Genomic DNA, 12,613 nt, shown 5'->3' on the forward strand with positions numbered 1-12,613 from the left:
GGTTAGTGTCACAGCTTCAGTGTGAGTAATGACAACAAGCAATACTGACACAGTTTATACCAAGGAACACAAGGACATCCATGTAGAGGACAAAGCATAGAAACAAATTCACTGCTCTGGGTAAGTGCTAACAACTTACACTCTTTAAGGGGGAAAAAAAGCAATAATCACCCAACAATGCAAAGATGGGAATGACTGTTCTGCATTTTCTCATTGTAATTCATTTTTCACCAGTTTGCCTTTATTTTGGATAGGACAATGACACACAGATAACTGTATAAAAAAATAGCTGCTGGAGGCATTTCTATCAGATGCAGCCCTAGTGAAAGGAAGTCATAATCTGAATGCTCACTCCTATATTATTTACACTGGAACAAACCTATTGAATTATGTTACAGAATGTGCAGACTACACATACTTACACATACTTACACATACTCAAGACTGCACGTACTTAAACTCACACTTAAATGTATATACATAATGAGTACTTCCACTGAAGTCCATTGTCGCAAACAGGTCTATTCGGCTATGTCTACACTTGCGGCTCCTTGCGCCAGAAATATGCAAATAAGGCTAAGCGGTGAATATCGCCGAGCCTCATTTGCATGCCTAATGAGCCGTCATTTTTGCAGAAGAGGCTCTTGCACCAGAAGGAGCTGTCTACACTGCCCTTTCTTGTGCAAGAAAACCCCTCTGGCACAATGCTGTTATTCCTGAAAATAATTGGCGTAACGGCATTGCACGAGAGGGGTTTTCTTGCGCAAGAAGGGGCAGTGTAGACAGCTCCTTCTGGCGCAAGAGCCTCTTCTGCAAGTATGGTGGCTCATTAGGTATGCAAATGAGGCTTGGCGATATTCCACGCTTAGCCTCATTTGCATATTTCTGGAGCAAGAAGCCACAAGTGTAGACATATCCTTCATATTTACAGTTAATCATGTTTGCAGGGTCAGGGCATAATTTAAAAATATGTCCTATATCCCAGTCTCTGAAAGTAACTCTCCAGTTGTCCACATTTACTTTATTTTGCTTCATCATCTTCCTGCTTGTTTGGCTTGAAAATAAAAACAAAATTAAAAAACAAAAATGACTTAACCTAGTATAAACAAGTTCTCTTTGGAAACTGATATAAAACAGAGCTAATATAAAATTTACCACCGACACTGGAATTGGTTAATATATCTCACTGCAGTGATGAAATTGTTAAGGATTATTTTTGTCCTAGCAATTGAGTGGTGTCCCTTTAATTTTCTTATATTCTCTCAACTGTACTCACAGAACTCTTTTCGCACACATGTGTATATACCCTGAGAAGCAGGAAGGACTTTATCTATTATGGATTTCACTAGAACCAGACAAATTGAGCATTAGTGTTCCTTTTTTGCTATTTGTACTTCAATAGCTCCTAGGGGCCCTGATAAGGATCAAGACCCCATTGCACTGAACACACACAGGAAAACATAACCCTGCCCAGAAGATATCACCATCTTTTTTTTTAATAACTGATATTTTTTTTAAATGGAAAAAAATATTTTTGATGGTATCTTTGTAGTTAGAGGGGTGAATTCCCCTAGGCATAGTTTGGAGCTTTATTTTTAGCAGAAAATGTGACTGATAATGTAAACAAAACAAAAAACTCCACCAGATCTCGTTTCAGCCTTCATAAATGCAAGCACTACGTCACCAGACTTCAATAGGCATTGCACAAGTGCATCGAAGGGCACAATTAGGCCCTCTGGACTTTTAAAGCTTCAAAAAGAGTCATATGTAATTCCTTCTTCTTTGGATACTGCAAGCTTTAAGAGATTTTTTGAAAGCTGTAAATTCCTATTTATCCACTAAGAGGCTCATAGGCAATCTTCCCCTAATGGAAATGGAACTGTAAAGCTGAAACATTAATATACACAATATGATACATTACAGTGGAATAGAACTGTCTCAGCCAATCAGAGGGCAGGGTTGCTATGCACTTACAGAGGCATAACCAAGCTGTTTTCCTCCACTTACTCAACTCCCTGCACTCTAGTTTTTGGTATCTGATTTATACTATTACTGCATGGTTAGCTCTCAGTAGGCATATGCTATTTGAATCCCTGAACTATGTATGATTGGCTGCTAATGACTGTCAGCCAATCAAATTGCAGAGCATTGTATAATGCTTGTACCATGATTTTTCCAATAATTGTGCTATGAATATGCAAATCTCACTATCGTTCTTACTATAATCCCTCTGCCCTGATTGGTTTCTGTGCTTAGATTATTCAGCAAGCAGCCAAAACACCTCCCTCATCTGCTCATTCCATTACAAGATACATAAAACTTCCAAAATATACATAAAAGAGACAAAGAAAAATAGCAAACACCAAAGAAAATGGGGCATGAAATTGATCAAAAACACTTCTGACTCCCTTCATTCTGGCCATACTCTGCTCCCATGGGACTTTTGCCAGTAACTTAAATAGTATGAGGTTTGTGGATTTCTTGTCATCCCTTTCTCCCAGTTTCCCTTGTACAAGTCATTGGGATCCTTGTTCCTATAACAACTGCCATATATTTGCATTTATATTGCTTATCTCCACTAGGTAAAACCCACCCTCTTCCTCTAAATTCATCCTGGAAACAAATAAAAATTATACAGGTTTTATCATGTGGAAAAGAGATAGCATTGGGGCTGATGCGTCAATGTATTTTTCAGACATTTAACAGTTTACTTTGGTCACTGCAAAAACCACCAGCGAAACCAACACCACACTGGCATTCATATCAGAGAAGCCCAAGACCAAATAATTATTGAAGACTGAACCACCTGAAGACTTTTGCTGTAACAGCACTCAAGTACTTTGGTATTCCTCTGTGGGAAACCTTACACTAAACTAATTGTATTGCATGAAATCAACACAAGACTTCATTTTTCATTAGAGCTGGGCACTTCGTTAGGCACTTCCTAAGCACACAAGGATAAACTGTGTTCTCACTTTGTGCAAATGTGGAGTTATTTGGGATTTGCACCCTATTGCAAAGCAGAATTAGGACAGGAAGAGCTAGCCAAGGAACAGAGCTATAGTTCTGTTATGCACTTTTTTACATCATTTTGTAAATTTCATATTACTACTAAGTTTAAAAAATATAGGCCCCAGGCAGTAGCATTCTCAAGGCTATGCAGGTGCTGCTGGTTCCTCAGATAATGCCCTTTCTCTGCATGTAATGAAGTGACAGCTGAGATCAGCTAAGGTGCTCGAGATAATAACTGTTCCTAGATTAAAGATCTGTCTCCAGTGAAATCCTGTCCCCCATGAAGTTAATGGGACTTTTGTCAGTGACTTTAATAGGGTCAGAATTTCACCCTGTGATAGTGATAGCAGAATGCATTAAGTGGAGAGATGTTGACTGGAATTTACTTTTCCATACTAGACCAAGAGGACCAAACTCTTGACATTTAGGAAACAATGGCAGGTCCATCTCTTTTCTCATGTATGCAATATACAGCACATTTAGATGACTTTGGGATAACGGGAGGCAAGCAACTTTGATTGACTTAACATCTCAGAGGGGTAGATGGGTTAGTCTGTAACTTTAAAAACAATGAGTAGTCTTGTGGCACCTTAGAGATGAACAAATATATATATCATCACTCACCTGATAAGTGGGTTTTACCCACAAAAGCTCATGATATAAAATATTCATTAGTCTCTAAGTGCACATCTAGACTACATCCCTCTGTCAAAAGGGGATGTAAATGAACTGGATCAAACGTGCAAATGAAGCACAGATTTAATATCCCATGCTTCATTTGCATATTCGCATGTGATCGCTGTTTTGAAAAAGAGTATTTCGAAAGTGAAACCACAGTCCAGAGGCAGTTCTTTTGGGAAAAAAAAAAAACCCTTTTTTGAAAGAACCCGTATTCCTCATTTTTTTGGGAGTACGGGTTCTTTTGAAAAAGGGGTTTTTTTCCAAAAGAACCGCATCTAGACTGCGGTTTCACTTTCAAAATAGCGATCAGACGCGAATATGCAAATGAAGCATGGGCTATTTAAGTCCACACTTCATTTGCACTTTCGATCCAGCTCATTTACATTCCTCTTTCGACAAAGGGATATAGTCTAGATGTGCCCTAAGGTGGCACAGGACTGTTAGTTGACAAGTTATAAGAGGTGTATTCCTTTTTAATATTGTTCATGCATCTCAAGAGGGTGTAATTCAGCCCTAATTTTACAAAATGAAAAGTAGAGCCCTGCATGGATACAAAATTTGTATCCATATCTGTCTCTGCAAAAATGAGCTGTAAATATCTGCATTGACATTTGGGGATGCGAATACCCTAAAATATAAAGCGGATATCCACAAATTTGCAGGGCTCTGTATACAAAATGTGTATTTGCAGCCTCCTCCATATTTGAAAAAATGAGCTGTAGATATCCACATGCACATCTCCGGATGTGGGTACCTGTAGATATAAAGCAAAGATCTGTGGATTTGCCGGGCTCTACTGATAAATTTCTTCACTTGCCTTCTCCAGTGAAGAAACATGCAGAATGAGGATGGGGGGAACAGCTAACTGCAAGGGTGTGCTTACAGGAAAGTGGCATGGAGGGGCAAATTTTTCACTGAGCACATCCAGGGAGAAGAGAGCCCCTTGTTATAAAGAGGTAAAAAGTAGCTCCATAAAGAGGCTGCCCTTCCATGCTGCAGCTTTTACTCTTCTCTTTCCACTTGAAATACTATGTTGATGGCCTTGATTAAAAAACAAACAAAAAAGCCCCAGAGGAAATAGAATAGAAACAGCATAGTTCTGGCAAGAGTCATGCTGCCTTTCCCACACAGCAGCCATTCCAGAAGGGACTCTACAGGAATTAATGCTATTTGACCCAACTTTAACTCCCAGTGAGGTACTTTCTATTCAATTTTTAATAATCATTTTGAAAAAAAGTAGAATACACATATTTGTTGCATTTTTCAGATGGTGCCAGTTTCTCTTAAAATACATATTAGACATCTTATAATAATAATGCTAATTCATAATTAATCCTGAAATTAATTCACCCCTGCCTTTCTCTGAAAATATCACAGCAGCCAGAGCTACAAAAACATTCAACCAGATAATTGACACAACAGATCAGCCAGCACTGTGCTAGCTCTCTCTGCTTTAAACTTCCTCAAATCATCTAGGTTTAGAAACCATGTTACTTAATTGGACTGCTACAGAGCTGACAGTCCTCCATGTACTGTGTGCTACCAATTGCATCATTGCTGTTTGACTGGAGACAAAAGCTAATGCTGACAGTTCTGAAAACTGTTATGTATTGTGACCAGCCTCACATCTTGTGTTTAATCTCCCAGCCACCATTAGAAAGGAAAAAATGAGCTGAAGTTTTGTTCTCCCTCACCCCCATATTTGAAGACTTATACTTGGAAAAACAAAAAACACTTGACAGGATGAGGACCTAATCCTAAAAGTCCTTATTCATATGGGAAATTCTCATTCATGCAAGTAGTTCTTCTGGAGTCCTGATGAATTCAAGTAGGCTCATCACAAGAGTAAGGATTACTCAGGTGAGCTAGGTGCCACATCAAGCCATTGGTTTTGTTATGAAGAGAAGCTATTCAGTATTTCCTAAGGACAAAATATGAAAGCAATCTATGAAGAAATGTTAAGTAAACGAAATACAGAAAGTCAATGCAGATATTAACATTAATACACTGTAAAATACAAATTCATTGCTTAGCCATTCCTCTACCAATATACCTTCTGTTAACTGACTAGATGGTAAATTTTCTATGGCACAAATGACAGTTAGGTGCCTAATTCTCATTGATAGTTCCTGAGAATTAGTTACCTAGCTGCTATTTGTACCCTGGAAAATCTTTCCCTCATTGCGTAATAAAAGCTCTTTTGAAAGAGAAGATTGCTCTTTTGACCTTTGCGCTGTCTCTTTTCTGCTGATCCCTGAATTCCAGTTGTATTTTATTATCTCTGACAATTTTGTAATATGGACTTTATTTCATTTATAGTGCACTCAGAGCAGGATTCTAGAAGGGAATGAATAATCATCTTTATCATTACATATAGTTCAAAGGCTCCCCTCACTGTGCTAACTGGGTACCAGAGGTGATACTATGGGGTTGGGTTTTCAAAAATCTTTCCCTCTTTGAAGTCTCAGTGGCTTTCCCACTTTAAAATAAATGGGAGCTAAGTTAACCCAATGCTAAGTGCTTTGGAAGCAAAGTTGAATAAATGCTGAATACTTCTGAAAATACCACTCTTCGGCTACCTCTAACTTGTTTAAAAACATAGACTAACCTGGATCTCTGGAGGTAATACATTCGTACAGAGTCAAGATTGGCTCTTTCATTCATTTTTATTTTTCAGGCCAATAGGAATCCACAGAGACAGAGAAAGCTAGTCTCATTTTGGGGACTATTAGTTGGGCATAACATTCTTTACACAATCAAATCCTTCCATTTCTAGCCATTGCACTCAGAAAGCACTGACGTAGTTTCTGCAACCCGTTCATCAGATGACTTCCTGCTTCAGGTGATGACCCAAAGCTTTCACTGACCTACAGGAAAGATTGCCAAGAGGTAGCCCATTATAGGGTTATTACTCTCTCCAAGTCAAAGATTCCCCGTGGTTGGTATATCTTACCTGTGAAGATCTTTCTGAGTAGTGCACAAGAATATGCACTAGTATGTTGCTTTTTGCAGTGACAACACTGCAATTGATTCAAAGTTTGATTCAAAGCAACATACCTTCAGAGGAAAGAGGATGTTATTGTTCTGGGCTCCATCATCTAAAATTGAAACCATAATTGATTTCCACTGTGTTTTATATGTAGGTTTTGACTGCTAAGTCAAACTCTTTTTAACCTTCCTTGTAGCATAAGAATGGCCATACTGGGTCAGACCAAAGGTCCATCTAACCTTGGAGTGAGGAAATACTGGTTTGTAGGCCCCATCCAGGTTCCCACGCTGCTGAATTTACCTGCACTTCCATAGGTAAACACAGCTCCTTTTGGCCATGGGTCATTGTTCCCACCCAATGGGAGCTACGGTTGCCAGTACCTGCAGAGCTGCAGGTAAATGGAGCTGCAGTGGCCCACCTGGGGTAACTCTGCTAAACCACTGGGCTAAGTCTATAAAGCGTTCTCTTGCGCAAGAAAATATACAAATGAGGTGAAGCGGTGAGCCACCATTTTTGGTGAGCCGTCTACACAGCTCCTTATTGTGCAAAACCCTCCTCTTGCACAAGAGCCATTCTCCTGCTTTTTTTCAGGCACGGCAATATTTACCACTTTGCCTCATTTGCATATTTTCTTGCGCAAGTGAGCGCAGTATAGACGTAGCCCTGCTGTTTTATTGCCCAGCCTTGAACTAACCCATTATGCTATCTTCCAGCAGTTACCAGTGCCAGGTAACAGAGAGAGAATGAACAGAACAGATAATCATCAAGTGATCCATCACCTGTAGTTCATTCCACACCTACAAAAAACAAACAAACAACAATCGACCACAAAAACAAAAAATCCATAGCCCACCAAAACAGGGAGGCAAGATTGATAATTAGCTTCTCTGCTTGATAGCAAGGAGAAATAATGTCTTGTGATTCTACAGTTCCTTTCATCCAAGGAACTCACAATACAGCAAACACTTGCTAATTACATTTCATAATTTCTCTGGCATGTATAGAGGTCAGTTCTCAAACCACTAAAATGCAGCCACCTCTGGGCTAAAAAGCAGCTCTTTAACAATGCAGAGCATCTCCTTCATATAACATTTTAGGGTGAAAAAATGAAGAATAAAGTATTCAGGTGAAGCTGCAGGCAGAATTTATGTAGGCAGAACATAATTACCTGAGTTGGAATTATGCCAGAATACTGGGGTTAACATCAGTACTCTAACACTTCTATTTAAGCAGAATATAGGAAAGAAGTAACAACAGGAATTCTGAATTAAACTGGTGTGAACTGAACTGCTGCAGATTTCAGCCCAATTAAAATTGACAGCCAAGTGAAGCAGATACACATAGCACACAGATAAACATAGAAAATCCAAGGTGATTTTTTAATTTATCTTTTCCACTCAGTATTTCTTCTTCTGGATATTTCAGTTCATTTTCTTAATCTTTTGATGCCAGGAAAATATCATTGACTGGAAACACTTACTAGCTTTTTCAGACAGTTTTCATAACTTAAAATAAAGATGGAAAACTGTATCATACTAAATGTTTCAGCAATACATTTCTCTCCTCTTCCTAGGCTTGCAGTATTAAAGTTGCATTGGCTGTGGAGCAGAAGATTAGACAGAGCAAGAGCTTTTAACCTTAAATAGTAAATTATGCTGAAACCACGGGGTCTGACTTTTAAGCATCACAGTGTGAACATTACAGATTTGAAGCTTATAGTTAACAGACACACATCCTGAACCCAGTGGTGCTGGAACAATTTCATAGTGGGGGTGCTGACAGTTGTTGTACCGAACTGGAAATCCTGTATATAGTGAAAACCACTTCAAGCCAGCACCCCTAGGTCCAGGACCTATGCCTGAACCACTGACAAATATTTTGCAGGGATTGATTTGTATAAGGTGAAAACAAAAAACTTCCTCCTTTTTCCCTCCTGGAAGAAATATTCTGAAATAGCAAAAAACATTATAGTATTTGCTTCTGATTCTTCACTCCTTACCCGAATGAGTAACCATGACTCATAAAAGCAGAGACATTTGACATTCCAATCAGGTCAGAAGGATTACTGGCCTGTTAAGATTCCCAGTCTCACAGAGGTGTTCAATTAAATAATGCTTTTGTGGTACTTTGAAAGCCCTGGGTAACAGCTGCTGTATATTATAAGTGTATAATATTATTTATTATTATAGAATGGCTATAACAGTGTTTATAACTCACCATTGCCTGAACTTTTTTACCTTATGTTAGTCGGTAGAGAAATGTCCCTTGAAGCAGCTCTGTTATTTAACAGAGGAATGAAAAGAAGCAGCCTGGTATTTTTAAGAGCAGAGCAGAAGAAAACTCCCTTGGGCAGTGTCCTATTGCCCTCTAGATCCATTATTGTTTCTAAAATGTTTTTTCCATTTAAAGGATCACCACCAAATCTTCCACAAGAAGCACAAGAAAGGGACATAAAGTTAGAGCTATATAGAGCTTTATAAGTAACATCTCTTAAAATGGAGGTTTGATTTATGTTATACTAACAACCAGGTTTTAGGGGTGGGGGCCTCTCTCTTGTAGTTATGAATCTTTTATAATGTAATAAATGGTGCCACCTACTGGTTGTTGTTTTTTTTTTTTGCTTTGGCTCCACGTCAGGTTTTTGATTATACAGCATTGCTACTGCAAGTAGCATTAAAATACAAAAAGAAATCACGCTGCTATTCTTTGGTATTGTGTGTTTCATATGCCTCTCTGAATGCCTTACAGCAGCTTCTGTAAACCAAACAATTCCAAAGTGAAATAGTACATACTAACAGGAAGAGAGAAATTACATAGTGTCTAGTTGAAATGTCTTGAGTTGAAACTGGATGAAGGCTTGATGAGGAAGAGGAATATAGTTAAGATGACCCAGAAGGCAGGAAGAGCATAAGAAAGGCTACTGCCTCAGCAGTGATGGAATCATACAGACAGAAGGTTTATGTCCATGTTTAAAAATCTCAGTAAAAGTACTATAGACGGATGCTGTTTGTTTCACTACTTATCCTACCTGCTTTTTAAAAACAAAGTTGCACTCACAAAAACAGTACAGATAGACGTAGAAATTATGGACCTGGGCCTGCTCCCAGATCTCAGTACAGTTATTCGTGCTACACAGTAGTGTGAATGGGAACAGAAATGGCCCCATGAATGTGTCTCAAGTGCGGGGCCATATTCTAATTTAATTTACAAACCCATTGATTCTCAGGAGGCTGTGCTGGTGTAACTGCAGCCATGTTTACATTAGGAAACTATTTTGAAATTAGTAAATTCGATTTAACTCCCAATTTAACAAATTAAAAATAGCATGTCCACACTACAGGGAAGCCTCGAAAATAGTCCGTGGCACGCTTTGTTAATCCACATTAGAGCCCCAAGAAGCACTGGGGAGTAATTAGTTCAAATTACTCTGAGGAGTAAGTATTTTGAAATAGCGGCACAGGAGCATCCACACTGCCATAATTTCTAAATAACTATTTTGGAATTAGCGTTACTCCTGTTGAAAAGCAGGTGTACAGATTTTGAATTCTGTGGCCCATAATTTTGAAATAATGGGCTTGGTAGTATGGACGCTCCACTTATAAATTTGATCTGGAGGTTATTTCAAAATAAAGTCCTAGTGTAGACCAGGGCTGCAAACTGAATTTGGTACAAAATCTTGTTAGTTTGCTTTTTAAATATTTTTTGGATAATACTTGCTAGCCCCCTCAAAACGTATAATAGTATGCAAATCCATTTTTCTAAGGGTAGTTGTAATCTGTCAGGAAGCACCTTATCAGAGGATTTAGGGGAGAGGTCAGGAGTCCTAGAGATTAATTGCTGCCTGTGCCAGTGACTTGCGATGTGCTAGTGGGCAAGTTATAACTTCCTGGACCTCAGATTCATAACTACAAAATGAATATCACACCTGTGCTTCATAGATTCAGCTGAAATCCTTGTAAGTGCTAGGTATTATCATGCAGTTGCTGGGCTAGACTCCATAGTTAAGAATGCATTATAGAAGTCAGCTTAATAGGAGCTTTAACCCTTTGTTTTGAAATTAATATATATGTTTTTCTGGTCTGAGGATGTCTACTCTCCTAATGAGATTCGTTCTTATTATTTTTTTGAAACAAGAATTGTGACTGTGATCAGATCATCTCTATGCCAGAAGGCTCCCTGATATGTAACAGTGAGGTTCAGCAGGCCTGACTAGCTGGGTGTACCCAATTCACAGTTGTTATAATCTGTATCTAAAAGGTGTCGTGACATGGAAGGCTAACCACTCAGTGATCATTAACATTCTTGCATGATTTATATAAGGGATCACCCTGTCTGGAGTTGGTTCATGACTGTGAGTGCCAGCGTCAGGCCAGACTATCAAAAAAAAAAAAAGAGCAGACACCCCTAGATGTTCCATAATTAAATTTCACCAACCCATTATCAAACATGAACTCCTGAAGCACTGTTACAGTCTTACCATGGAGTCGCAGACGTTCAACCTATCTTGCCATTCAGGCAAGGTGAACTCAGTAATGAATGGTCATATCTACCGAAACGCACAGAATATTCAGATTGCTCCCAGTGCCAAGTGACCACTCACTCATCCCAGATTAACTGGTACCTCAAGTCTCACTCCAAACACAAGCTTTAGGGGGGTAGCTGAGTTAGTCTGTAACAGGAAAAACTATAACAGCAAAAACCAAACACAATGGTTGTAGCCAATCCTCTAGTAACCTAACTAAAGATTTATTAACTAGGAAAAAGAATTAAGAGTTCTTTACTGTTTAAAGTAAGCAGCATATTAATACAAATGAGTGTATGGTTCCGAAAGGTGATAGAGATAGCAATCTGTCCACAGCACATCTTTACGGCTAACCCAGGTGGACCTTGGCAAGCTCTGCTTTTTGTTTCTTAGCTCCAGCCAATGTAAGAGACCAAACAGCAAAGAGATCCCCATTTCTTCTTGCGAGCATCTTTATATGCCTTATTCCCAGAATCCAAACCAATGGGATAAGCATTCCTGCATACAACTTCCTCAGTGGTTGATGAGGCAAGCACAAAGTTTCTGTCCTACAATGGCTCATTTAGTTCTGATAGTCCTTTTGATGGATAGGGAAACCATTCTTCCTGCCTAGATTCACAAGTTCAGGGCAGGCATTTTCATAATTATAAAGCAAAACATAAATATTACATGATAGCCATTTATACAGCCATGATAAATAAGATTAATGCATGCAGCAATTTACAGGCATTAATAGGGGACATCTTTACAAATTTTACACCTATCTTGAATAATATTAACGTATAGATAAGCTGTTTGCATGCCAGGCAAACAAAGCCATCAGGAGAGTAAGTGGAGAAAAAGTGTTCAGTTAGCAATCTCGGTGGGGGATAGAGACTGTACTGCCAGCAAGCTTTCTTGCCTTTTGAGGCAAGGCCAATGACCTTTGAGGCAAGGCCAATGAGAGATACTTTTTCAAAGATTTACTGGAATATAAAGAGATGGGTAGAGGACCCCTAAGTTGTCCTTCACCTGAGCCGACAAGGAAAACCAGCCCTTTGGACTCTGTGGACTCCTAACTAAGAGCTAAGCAGCCATTGCAGGAAAAGGAAGTCTGGTGAAGAATCTACCTTGAACAGAGACTGCAGTTTGTTAATTTAGTTTTTAGCCATCAGAAAGTGCACTTTTACTTGTGTGTTTATAGCTCTTTCTGTCTTTATCCCTTACACCTCTACTCACTTAAAATCTCTCTTTCTGCTTAAATAGACGTGCTTGGGTTTTTATCTAAACCAGCATATGTTTTGATTAAACTAAAGTGATTCTCAACTCCAGTCAGGATAACAAGGTGCTATTTTTGTCGCTTTAAAGAAGCAGCAAACTTTGTATCTTCTGTGAGGAGGGTGTGTCTTCACTGCACCCAGAGCTTGAAA

The sequence above is a fragment of the Pelodiscus sinensis genome, chromosome 1 (assembly GCF_049634645.1).
Source record: "Pelodiscus sinensis isolate JC-2024 chromosome 1, ASM4963464v1, whole genome shotgun sequence".
Classification (NCBI taxonomy): Eukaryota; Metazoa; Chordata; order Testudines; family Trionychidae; genus Pelodiscus; species Pelodiscus sinensis.